Source organism: Rhinoderma darwinii, chromosome 9 (assembly GCF_050947455.1).
Source record: "Rhinoderma darwinii isolate aRhiDar2 chromosome 9, aRhiDar2.hap1, whole genome shotgun sequence".
Taxonomy (NCBI): Eukaryota; Metazoa; Chordata; class Amphibia; order Anura; family Rhinodermatidae; genus Rhinoderma; species Rhinoderma darwinii.
The window spans coordinates 103,861,309-103,873,568 of NC_134695.1; positions in this window are offsets into that span (position 1 = coordinate 103,861,309).

The following is a 12,260-nucleotide window of genomic DNA, read 5'->3' on the forward strand; positions in this document are numbered from 1 at the left end:
CCAGCAGTGCTTCAGATCCTGGAACAAGTCGGTGTACTGCACTCAAAAGGCGTTTTCTTTCAGTTTTCCATATTTTGGCCGTGAGGTGCGAGCCCTGCCTAAATATCTGTATCAATAGTTGTCCGATAAGGACAGTAGTTTATTGCCACTATGTTCCTATAATCAAGTCCTTAGTGTTATGGGTAAATTTACTATAGTATTATTAGGATGTAATAATATAGATTTAGCACGCAAATTCTGACCTGTCTTTATTGGTGTAGGTAGAGCTCAGGTCTACCCGTTTTTATTTATGATTTACGGGGCTTTACAGGAAAACTGCAGGAAAATGGATACTCTTTGTTTTGTTTAGTGCAAGACATTAATTTTATCTCTTTGGTGTTCTTTGATTCTCTTACACCACCCCCTCGGGTCCTGCACTAAGGATAATATAGTGTTTCATTTTTTTTATGGAGTATTCTTTTAAAGATCTCCAGTTATTAATATAAAGGTTTATGTGGAAATAGGGAGCAGGTTCTCTGTATGTGAACATGGCTCTAATGTTATTCTATACAAGTAATACTTATATACAACTTAAAAGAGTTGTCCACAAGTTGAAAAAAAAAAGTTGCTAAAAAGAAGGAAATGGAATAAAATAAAAAGATAACCATTACTAACCTGTTAAATCCCCTGCCGCTCCTACGCTCCGGTGGTCGCTGTGGGTTTTTCTTTACTTTGCTGCATCGATGAGGCTGTACATCCAATCACTGGTCTCGGTGGTGATCGCTGAGGCCAGTGTCATGTCAACAAAGCAAATAAGTGAATTACAAACATTACCAGATTCTCAGAAGGCTGCTGTAAAGGATCTGCCAGGCACAACTTCTGTGTATACTCCCATAGGTAATCAGTCTGCACCTGAGTCTATGTCTCTGAGACTGACTCCATCTTCCACCACTAAGGATGGCAGGCTTAGGAGTGGGAGAGCCTATCGCAGCCTGGCCAGACGGAGCTAGCTCCCGCCCTCTGTCTATTTATACCTGCCTTTCCTGTTCCTCCTTTGCTTGTGATTCTTCTCATGTGGTTTCCTGGCCCAGCTACAGCTTCTATCTATTTGATCCTGCTCCATACTGACCCTGGCTTTCTGACTACTCTCCTGCTCTGCGTTTGGTACCTCGTGCACTCCTGGTTTGACTCGGCTCGTTCACCACCACTCAGGGGCTCACTTATCCATTTCCCTACCCCCGTCATTACAGCTGCCAAATATGTCTGCTAAAAGTCCTTCCCTTGATACTATTAATCAGGAAATAGTTTTGGCAACTTTTTCTCTTGATCCATGTACAGAATATAGGAAACTTCGACATTTATAGGTGAGTATCCAATCTCTCAGGAGATCAAATACGTTTTTGGTACACACTGGTGGCAGTAAGGCTCTGTTCACATCTGCGATGTGGCTTCTGTTTATAAAGGAAGCCACAATTCTGTGATGGATATGTTGGCCACCAGTGGCTACGGAAGGACCCCATTGACTTATAATAGGAGCCGTCGAGTTTCGCGGAGGTTCCCATCAATTTGACTGAAACAATAGTGCTGCATGAAGATAAGAACAAAGCCTAGGACTTTAAAATCCACTGATGTCTAAGGGAAACAATCTCCTGCTTTGTGTTGCATGGTGTTCCATCTTTGTAAAGTATCTTAACCCATTCTACCAGGGTCATGTGACACAGAGCTCAATTTATGGAATTGCACAGGTTGAACATTGGGACTTTAAGAGGAATCAGTTTTTTATATTCAGTTCTGCACTATGCTTGGACCTTCCTTGAAAAGTATTTTCTACCTCCACATATGCGACTACATACAAGAATGAGTAAATTTAGTGCTTTAGTCTGAACGGATAAACAGCGATCCCAACAGAGATTTTCCATGAATTGTTTCCTTCATACTATGTTCTTATAGGTCAGGAGGAGGTTATTTATCTGTTCTGTTCCTATTACAATCCTGGCAGCCTTGTTCTCCTGTTGTACTGCATTCCAATGTTCCTAATCCAGTCTGATCATCGAATGAAAAAAAGGAGAAAAAGCAGGATCTGATGGGCGCCACCAGTGAGTTAAAAAGAGTTGAAGAATCATAAGATCATAAAAAACATTTATTTAGCCAATGTACAATGCGTTTCGAAGTCGTTCTGACTTCTTCGTCAAATAGATAAATAAATGTTTTTTATGACCCTTCTGCTCTTTTTTAGCTCACAGGTGGTGCCCCTCATATCCTGCCTTTTATATTTTTTTAATTGGATGATTTCTCTTGCTCTCTTATATGAGTTCTGCAGGTGGAGCAGCCACCACACCAATCGGAGGTCCAGCCCTCAATCTGCACGTGCATCCCAGAGTTGTGCCTGTTTGTTGCCTAACTCGGTTTAGTGAGGCTGGCTCCCTCCGGCCAGAGGATTACTATCTTTATTTGTATATACGTATCACACTATGGATCACTTTCTACCCTATTTAATCCTGCCTGATGACCCAGACTGTTGGTGACAATTAATCCTACTCCAAATGCCGTTGCCTTTAGATCAACTTGACCAAAATATAGCCCCAACTTCACTGTTATTCCCATCCTGCACCAGCTTCACGTCCCCCTATTTCTGCTATGATCAGACACGCCTTGACCGCATGACTTGGCACCTTGTTCTGGACTCATGGCTAGATTGCTCTCTTCAGAAGGGGCTTAAGATGGGGAATTTCATACTTTCATGGGTTTGAGGGTGAAGAACAGAATGTTATTTTAGACGATACACCTTCACCTCCACTTAACTAGCCTTAATCTTATTGACTCATGAATAGTCTTCACCCTGCTACATACGACACGTAAGTGTCACGTCTATGGCCGCGGTCTGTCGTTCTAACTTACCCCTTGATGACCGCGACCACGGACGTCCTGCTACTGTGCTGCGTCGTCCCCCTGTGAGGCGCCGGCACTCACTTCCGGGTATCGAGCCTGTCTCCCGGAGGGTATGCGCGCGCTCATGCCTGCTCTTAAAGGGCCAGTGCACGCACCTGAAAATCATCATCATCAACACATGAACTCCTGGACTATAAGAGGGTCACCGCCCTTCTTATCCTCGCCTAAGCGTTGTTGTTTCCCTTAGTCTGTCTTGCAAATGGTCTCCTAAGTGTCTTCCAGCTTCCCAGTGTTTCCCGTTCCTGTATCCTGTTTCCCGTGCTATCTGTACCATCCCGGTCTACTACCGTGCTGAGCTGTTGTCGTGTTGTGCTGCATCTCCACGCCTGTTCTACTACTCCACGCCTGACGTCTACCTGCTGCCTGGTCCCAGCCAAGCCTGCCTTGCTACTGTCTACACTGCCTCAGGTACCCTTTTCTGGACTATAGACACTGTACCATACCTGTTTGGCCAGCTGCCATCTTGCTACGCGGTACGGCCCAGTGGGTCCACACCCCTCCTCGTGACAGCAAGCAACAGAAGCACTTTAATCAAGAAAATCTAGAAGATGCCCATAAAGGATAAAGATCTGTCACTATACATCACCATAAATCAAAGCGGACCTGTAAAGGACATTTGGGTGGAGCATTTGTAAGGAAGTTCTGTCTGTCAGCTGCTTTTGGTAAGTCAGAATATCATTATTTATTACTATAGAGCAACTGATCAGACCAAAATAGTGAGAAAAACATTAAGATATATAATTCAAAAGGAGGGATTTGCCACTAAAAGGATTTTAATGCTACCCCTGAAAATGGAGGTGATAGTGCTCCACCACTCAGCAGCAGCAGACGGAATTGAAGATGGCATCACACTTTGATGCTATCATGCTTATGATCCTTTGGGCAATGCTGTCATGCCTGATAGGACACAGTATACTGTGATGTTCTATGACACCATACAAGAATAGGCAATGGGCCAACTGTAAATTTTGCAGAAGGTTCCTATTACGCCACAGTGTGCAGAGCCGGCATCTTTTTGTTGACGCTCTGTAAGACTGTCAGATATCTGCTGTGTCAGCTGAATACGAGCAATCAAAATGTTTCTTTCCAATTTTCCTAACAATGTTACTGATGTGAGCTGTAGTGTGCATCCTACTAATAAAATTCACTTGCACTTAAATGTTTTTCTGTTATAGGCTAGTGTTTAATTACCTGTATTAAACACAAAGTATCTAGAGGGTGTTAATCTGCAAATTTAACCTTGAGTATAATTATGCATGCTGCATTAAATGGGTTTTCCAACCCCATATAAAAAAAAGAAAAGAAATATCAGTTGAAATCGCAAAAAATGTTGAACTCACCTTATAAATCCCAGCCTGAGTCTAGTGGCTGAAATAATCTGGCAGGGTTGGGGTGTAATAATAGATTCAGTACACAGATAAGAGGCAACAGGTTGTAGCATGAGGCAGGAGAGGTGGTCAGAAAATGATCCACGTTTGGTACACAGGTAAGCTGCAAAATGTTGTAGCATAAGGCATAGACATGGTCAGAAAACAATCCAAGTTCAGTACAGAGATGAGCAGCAATAGTTTGTAGAGAGGCAGCAAGGAACTACAGGCAGGAAGGTCAGTAGTATGGCAATCAGGAAGTGCAAGAGCCAAACTTATATGGTAAGCCTAAAGGGTTAGATCAATCAGGAAATCAAGGCAAGGAATTTAGAGAGGCAAAAGTCAAAATAAACTAAACAACAGATTCAGCAGTGGAGCTGTCCAGCAGCACCAGTTATCTCAGTAAGAAGAGCTGCTGCCTTGGACACAGGAGTTTCTGGGCATCGCCACTCCAGTTTTGACAGATACCTAGAGCGGTGACATGTCAATTAATGATGTTTCACGTTTACTGACATCATTGTTGTGGCCAATGATTGGCTGCAGTGGTCACATGACCAGACTGAACTTCATCTATCACTGCAGCGGAGTAAACAAAGACCCACAGGTTTGGAGGAACTAACGAATTTTATGCGGCAAGAAAACTCTGTTATTAACTTGTTTATTTGTGGGGTCCACTTACAGCTCATAGGGAAGATAAACAAATAATCACTGTCATCAAGTCATATCCCTATGGTAAGCTTGGTAAGCAGTTTTTTCACTAGACCAAATCCTATGGATGGAAAATATAGTTAACAGACATGCTGGGAAATTTTAGTTTGATATAAGCTGTTACTCTTCTCTATCTCGTGTAACGTCTATGGCCGCGGACCGTCGTCCTGACTTACCCTCTGACGGCCGCGGCCATGGACGAGTGAGTTCCCGGCAGCGTCTCCCTCCTGAGAGACGCCGACACTCACTTCCTGGTCCGGACACTATCTCCCGCAGGGCACCCGCGCGTGCACGGTCTTAAAGGGCCAGTAAGCACACAGTTGCAGAATACTGCAATCAGCCCAGAATGTTTCAGGACTATAAAAGGGGCCCTGACCTCTCGATCCTTTCCTAAGCGTTGTTGTGTTACCTAAAGTTTGTCATTGCAAATGGTCTCCTAGTGTTACCCGTTCTGGCTGCCTGTACCCTGTATCCCATGCTACCGTGCCTCTGTGCCGTCAAGAGTTGGAGTCGTGCTGTGCCCTCCATTGCATCTATTGTCCCCACCCCCAGCGGGTATCTGTCTACTGCCGGAGCCTCATCTTGCCTGAATCTACCTCTACTGTCTACGTTGCCTCAGGTACCCTCTCTGAACTATAGACTCTGCATTGTACCTGTTTGGCCAGCTGCTATCCCGCTACACGGTATGGCCCGGTGGGTCCACACTCCGCATCGTGACAGTACGCTCAGGCCATGGACCCCGTCGGTCAATTCAAGGGCCTGCCACCCTCCCAAGCTATGCAAGCGGACCTGCATGACCTGCGAACACGACAGGATCAACTTCTTGTGGCAGTAGACTCCATGGCACTACAGCTAGGGGTGCTAGCTGCTTCCTTCTCTGCTCCTGGTTCAGCTCCCCTGACTGATCCTCCTGCTACACCTCCTGGCAGCACCGGTTCTGATCCTCGGTTCTCCCTGCCACTGCCACCTCGTTTCTATGGAAACACAAGCGCGTGCAGGGCATTTCTCAACCAGTGTCATATCCACTTCACTCTGCACGCCAGAGCAGTTCCTTCAGATGGCGCCAAGATCGCTTTCATGATTTCTCTACTTGCCGGCAAGGCCCTGGCGTGGGCGAATCCAATCTGGGAATGACAGGGACCCGAGACTTCCAGGGGTTCGTGCGGTTATTCCGCACTGTGTTCGAGGTGCCTGGACGAGTCTCGTCGGCAGCTACTGCTATGCTGAACCTTCGCCAGGAGAATACCTCCGTGGGCGAGTACACCATCCAGTTCTGGACCCTGGCAGGAGAGCTGTCCTGGAACAATGAGGCGTTAGTAGCTTCCTTCTGGCATGGTCTGTCGTCCGAGATCAAAGACGAACTAGCTGCTCGGGATCTACCACCTAACTTGTACGACCTAATTCTACTTGCCACCCGAGTGGACATGAGGCTCAGAGAAAGATACCAAGAGGGTCGTCAAGAGAGAAGGCTTCCTAGGTTGGCTCCCAACTTCCAGCAAACCCTCTTGTCTCCATCTGCTGCTCTACCCGAGGTTCCGATGCAAGTGGATCGGCTTAAAATATCTGTCCAGGAAAAACAGCGCAGACACACTTCTAGACTCTGTCTATATTGTGGCCTCAATGGCCATGTCGTGCATCTGTGTCCCCAGAAGCCAAAAAACTCCAATGCCTATGATTGGCTGGGGAGACAACCCTGGGCGACACAGCATTTGATAGAGAACTCACCTCCAAGCTGTTCATCCCTGTGACCATTATCGCTAGCGAGAGGCCCCATCTGGTCTCTGCCTATCTGGACTCTGGCTCTGCAGCCAATTTCATACGCAAAGACCTTGTGGATCTTCTTCATTTGCCCACTACGCTTCTGGAGACGCCGTTGATCATTGCCTCAGTGGATGGACTGCCGCTGCCCGACCCAATATTGTCTGTGACCAAGCCGCTGAGGCTTCAAGTGGGAGCCCTTCATTCTGAGCTCATCTCCCTGTTTGTCCTGCCCAAGGCCGTCAACCCCGTGCTGCTGGGTTTGCCTTGGCTCCGTTTACACGCCCCAGTCCTGGATTGGAACTACAGAGAGGTTCTACAGTGGGGTCCCAAGTGCCTCAACTGCTGCCTAGGACATATCCATCCGCCTCAGCCTCCCCCGCATCAATCATTGGCAGGGCTGCCCTCTTGCTACTCTCAGTTCTCAGATGTCTTCGACGAAAAGGAGGCAGAGACGTTGCCACAACATCGAGCGTATGATTGTCCTATTGACTTGGTCCCTGATTCGTCCCCTCCTCGTGGTAGAGTATACCCTCTCTCCTTACCTGAAACCAAGTCAATGTCTGCCTATATTAAGGACAATCTAGAGAGGGGCTTCCTACACAAATCCTCATCCCCGGCCAGGGGTCTGGTTTTTCTTTGTCATTAGCTACTGGGGTCTCAACCAGATCACGGTCAAGAACAGATACCCATTGCTTTTAATCTCTGACTTGTTTTATCGCATACGGGGGCCAATTTTTTTTTCCAAACTAGATCTTCGGTGGGCCTACAATCTAATCCGGAATTCGTCAGGGTGATGAGTGGAAGACTGCGTTTAATACACGAGATGGGCACAAGGAATATCTGATTATGACCGTCATCCTGACTTACCCTTTGACGGCCGCGACCATGGACGAGTGAGTTCCCGGCACCTTCTCCCTCCTGAGAGACGCCGACACTCACTTCCTGGTCTGGACACTGTCTCCCGCAGGGCACGCGCTCGTGCACGGCCTTAAAGGGCCAGTATGCACACAGTTGCAGAATACTGCAATCAGCCCAGAATGCTTCAGGACTATAGCGTTGTTGTGTTACCCTAAAGATTGTCATTGCAAATGGTCTCCTAGTGTTTTCCAGTTCCCAGTGTTACCCGTTCCTGCTTCCTGTATCCCGTGCTACCGTGCCCATGTGCCGTCAAGAGTTGGAGTCGTGTTGTGCCCTCCGTTGCATCTATTGTGTCGCACCCCGCCGGGTGTCTATCTACTGCCGGAGCCTCATCTTGCCTGAATCTACCGCTACGGTCTACATTGCCTCAGGTGACCTCTCTGAACTATAGACTCTGCATTGTACCGTGTACTGCTGTTTGGCCAGCTGCTATCCCGCTCCACACCCCGCGTCTTGACATTTTGAAACATCTTGACATTCAAGACAGTAGCATTTTTGTTAGAGGATTAAAGGTGCACTCCACTTTTTTTTTTTATTTCCCTCTCCATTTGTACTTTGGTGTTTCAGTGGGGTGATGACAGCACCAGAACTCAATGCATTCCTATGGAGCCTTGTTCTGGCTCCCATAGGAAAGCATTGAGAGCCTGAGTTACGGTTTTCTCAAAAGCAGTGAACAGGTCAGAATGTGATCAAGTGGGCGGCGCTGGACCCAAAAACGACGGATCGGTAAGTATTTCTGCACACAGCATCCCACTGAATCACCAATGTACAAATGGGGAGGAAAATAAAAAAATAAAAAAAGTAGAGTGCTTCTTTAATAGTTACTATCCATGCGACCAGTCAGTGTTTTCACAATAATCAGTCCCGGGAAAGATGTGAAAGGTATGATTTCCTGGAATGTATTATGTAAGGAATGAGCTGAAACTGTCACTAGGTGACCATCACATACTCTAGTTATAGATTCTCTATTGCCCCTCAGTAATAATATATTATAACAGAATCATTGCTTCATGTTTTATTAGTTGTTTTTTTGTTATTTTATATCTAAGTTGAGCCAATATATTAATAATAATAATAATCTTTATTTATATAGCGCCAACATATTACGCAGCACTTTACAATTTAGAGGGGACATGAAACAAACAATATCAGACATTACATAGTGACAAAGTTCATTTACAATTCAAACCTGGGGAGTGAGGACCCTGCTCTATGAGGACATAAGGGAGACACAAAGTATAATAGTGTTTGTTCTGTACAATGGTCCGGACATTTTTATACACATGGGGTGGTGACATAAAGCTGCATGAGCCGGTCACCAGCCAGTATCCGTGTATGATGGACATGAAGAGAAGGAGTGTGAGGGAATCTTATTCTGATAACTAATCTAAATGGAGGGCCATGGAAAGGAGTCAGATTAGGGAATGTTATAGGCCTGTCTAAATAGATGTGTTTTCAGGGCACGTTTAAAACTGTGGATATTGGGAATTAATCTGATTGTCTGGGGTAGCACATTCCAGAGGACGGGTGCAGCACGAGAGAAATCCTGGAGACGGTAGTGGGAGGTTCGGATTATGGAGGATTTTAATCTAAGGTCGTTGGCAGAACGTAGAGCCCGAGTAGGGTGGCAGACAGAGATGAGGGAGGAGATGTAAAGAGGTGCAGCACTGTGGAGAGCTTTGTGGGTGAGAGTAATAAGTTTGAATTTTATTCGGAAGGGGATGGGCAACCAGTGCAGTGACTGGCACAGATTAGAGGCGTTGGTGTAGCGGTTGGTCATAAAGATGAGCCTGGCTGCTGCATTGAGGATAGATTGGAGAGGGGAGAGTTTAGTGAGGGGAAGACCGACTAGTAATGAGTTACAGTAGTCAAGACGAGAGTGAATCAGAGCAACAATGAGAGTTTTGGCAGTTTCCTCCGTAAGAAAAGAGCGGATTCTGGAGATGTTTTTGAGGTGAAAATGACAGGAGCGTGAAAGTGATTGTATGCGAGGAGTAAAGGAAAGATCTGAGTCAAAAATAACCCTGAGACAGCGGGCGTGCTGCTTAGGAGTTATGATAGTGCCACACACAGAGATGGAGACATCAGGTTTAGGGAGGTAAGTAGATGGTGGGAACACAAGGAGCTCAGTTTTAGAAAGATTCAGTTTCAGATAGAGAGAGGACATGATGTTAGAGACAGCGGACAGACAATCACTGGTGTTCTGTATTAGAGCAGGGGTGATGTCACGGGAAGAGGTATATAATTGGGTGTCATCAGCGTAGAGATGGTACTGGAAGCCAAATCTGCTGATGGTTTGTCCAATAGGAGCTGTGTAGAGAGAAAAGAGGAGCGGACCTAGGACTGATCCCTGAGGAACCCCGATATCAAGGGGAAGAGGAGAAGAAGTGGAACCAGCAAATGACACACTGAATGAGCGGTCAGAGAGATAGGAGGAAAACCAAGAGAGAGCCGCGTCCTTTAGGCCAATAGAGTGGAGCATGTTACGTAGGAGTTTGTGGTCTACAGTGTCAAAGGCTGCAGAGAGATCCAAAAGAATCAGGAGAGAGGATTTACCATCCGATTTAGCCGCCAAGAGATCATTTGAGACTTTAGTAAGGGCAGTTTCTGTGGAGTGTAGAGTGCGGAAACCAGATTGTAAGGGGTCAAGAATGGAGTTAGCAGAGTGATAGCGGATAAGGCGAGAGTAGACCAAGCGTTCCAGGAGTTTGGAGATGAAGGGCAGATTAGAGACTGGTCGGTAGTTGGCAGCGCTGGATGGGTCAAGAGTTGGTTTTTTCAATAATGGGTTTATAATGGCATGTTTAAAAGCGGAGGGAAAGATACCAGAGGAAAGAGAGAGGTTAAATATTTTAGTGAGGTGACTAGTGACAGCCGGGGAGAGGGACTGGAGGAGGTGTGAGGGGACAGGATCACTAGGGCAGGTAGTAGGACGAGAAGAAGAGAGGAGCCTCGAGACTTCTTCTTCAGTTATTGGGTCACTGTTACCGTACAAAAGAAAATAGATTTAACAAAACTGACAAACAAATAATGTTTCAACATATATAGGCCCTTTATGCAAAAATGTTTGCAATATTATTTTTTATTATGTACATATTGTGAGTAAAATGATTTATTTTATTTCTTTAATCAATAGTTCTTTACTTGTTTTTACTTTTCTTTTAGATTCCATTTCAATCATATTCTTTTTGGTATTTGGGAATTAGGCTCTATACACATTTTGTCTGACGTATACATATGTATACCAAGTAAATTTACTCAAACATGTACTGTAGCTTTCCCAGAAGTTTTTCTATGGAGAAAAATGTTGCCAAATTTTTAATCAGTTTAGATCTGAATATTTTTCTTAATGGTACTGATTGCGTAGCCGCTATGGTTTTCAGCACTAGAAAAAAACGATGGAACCTTTCTTGTTATTGCAATAGAAGTCAAGTTGGTCGATTTTATACATTTGGATCTGTCTAAAAAAAGGGCGCAAAGGGTAGAATAATTGGTGGGAGAGTCAGCCTTCTATCTGTTTGAGGAGTTAAGGAATCATCTTGTCCCGATTGTTGAGAGTGCCATCGATAAATATAAGTATGCCATAAATATCCATTGTCAGAATAACCCTTTAGCGTAGGTCTCCATGGTGATTTGGAGTAGCCTGCTATTTGTGGTAAAATCATTGCATTAGCGCGACTCGCTAGCTATGCCAACATTTCCTTATGGCTGCGGATTCTTATGATTGTTGCGTGAATTTTTCTCGAATAAGGAAACACTGAGGTTGTGCTCAGGTCGCGGTAATACCGCAATTTTATGGCGAATCACATGCAGTTTGCTCATTGCGGGCGTAGAATTGATTTTGTGACTGTCTTTTAATACCTTTGGTGTAAATCACGTAAGTTATATCGTTAACTTAGACTGGAGTAAAATATGCCAGTCTTAGTAAATGTGGACCAATATGTTCTAGCAAAACATTCCTCAACTATTTTTTTGGATATGCTTCCTATGTGGGGGGTTTATACGCTTTTTAACGTTGGCAATTGTCATTACGGCTTGGAAATTTATGCAAATGATCAACATTGAAAAACTGTAGGATTGAGAAGAGGAAAGTCAGCTGGTAGCATAGACAAGGCAGGAAGTTGCTGTCAGCTACTAGAGAGAATACACATCAGTGAGCCGATCATAATTAAAGGTAGTGGAATTCAAAGACGACATAGATAAAAGTATTGCAAGCAGCTGGCTTGGTTTGATGAGAATGGGAAATAAGATGATGTTATAAGAAGCCAGATGGTTCGTGAATGGTGGCGGTAGAACAGGTACAATGGTGGTCAGTTAATATTGATGGGACAACATGTGATGTATTTCTTCTTATAACATAGAGAGAGCAAATAAACCGCAAGAGCAGATTTGTCATAAATAATTTACCAGTTTAACATCGGGAATGTACTTGTTCCCTGGATTTAAATCTCCAGAGCTGATGGAAAATATTACATACTGTATTTTTAATACAGGGGTCTTGTTGCTCAATAGAAGAAATCAGAGTAATAATCTCCCCATTTATACATTTATTTAGCGATTAAAATCACTTTTGAAATG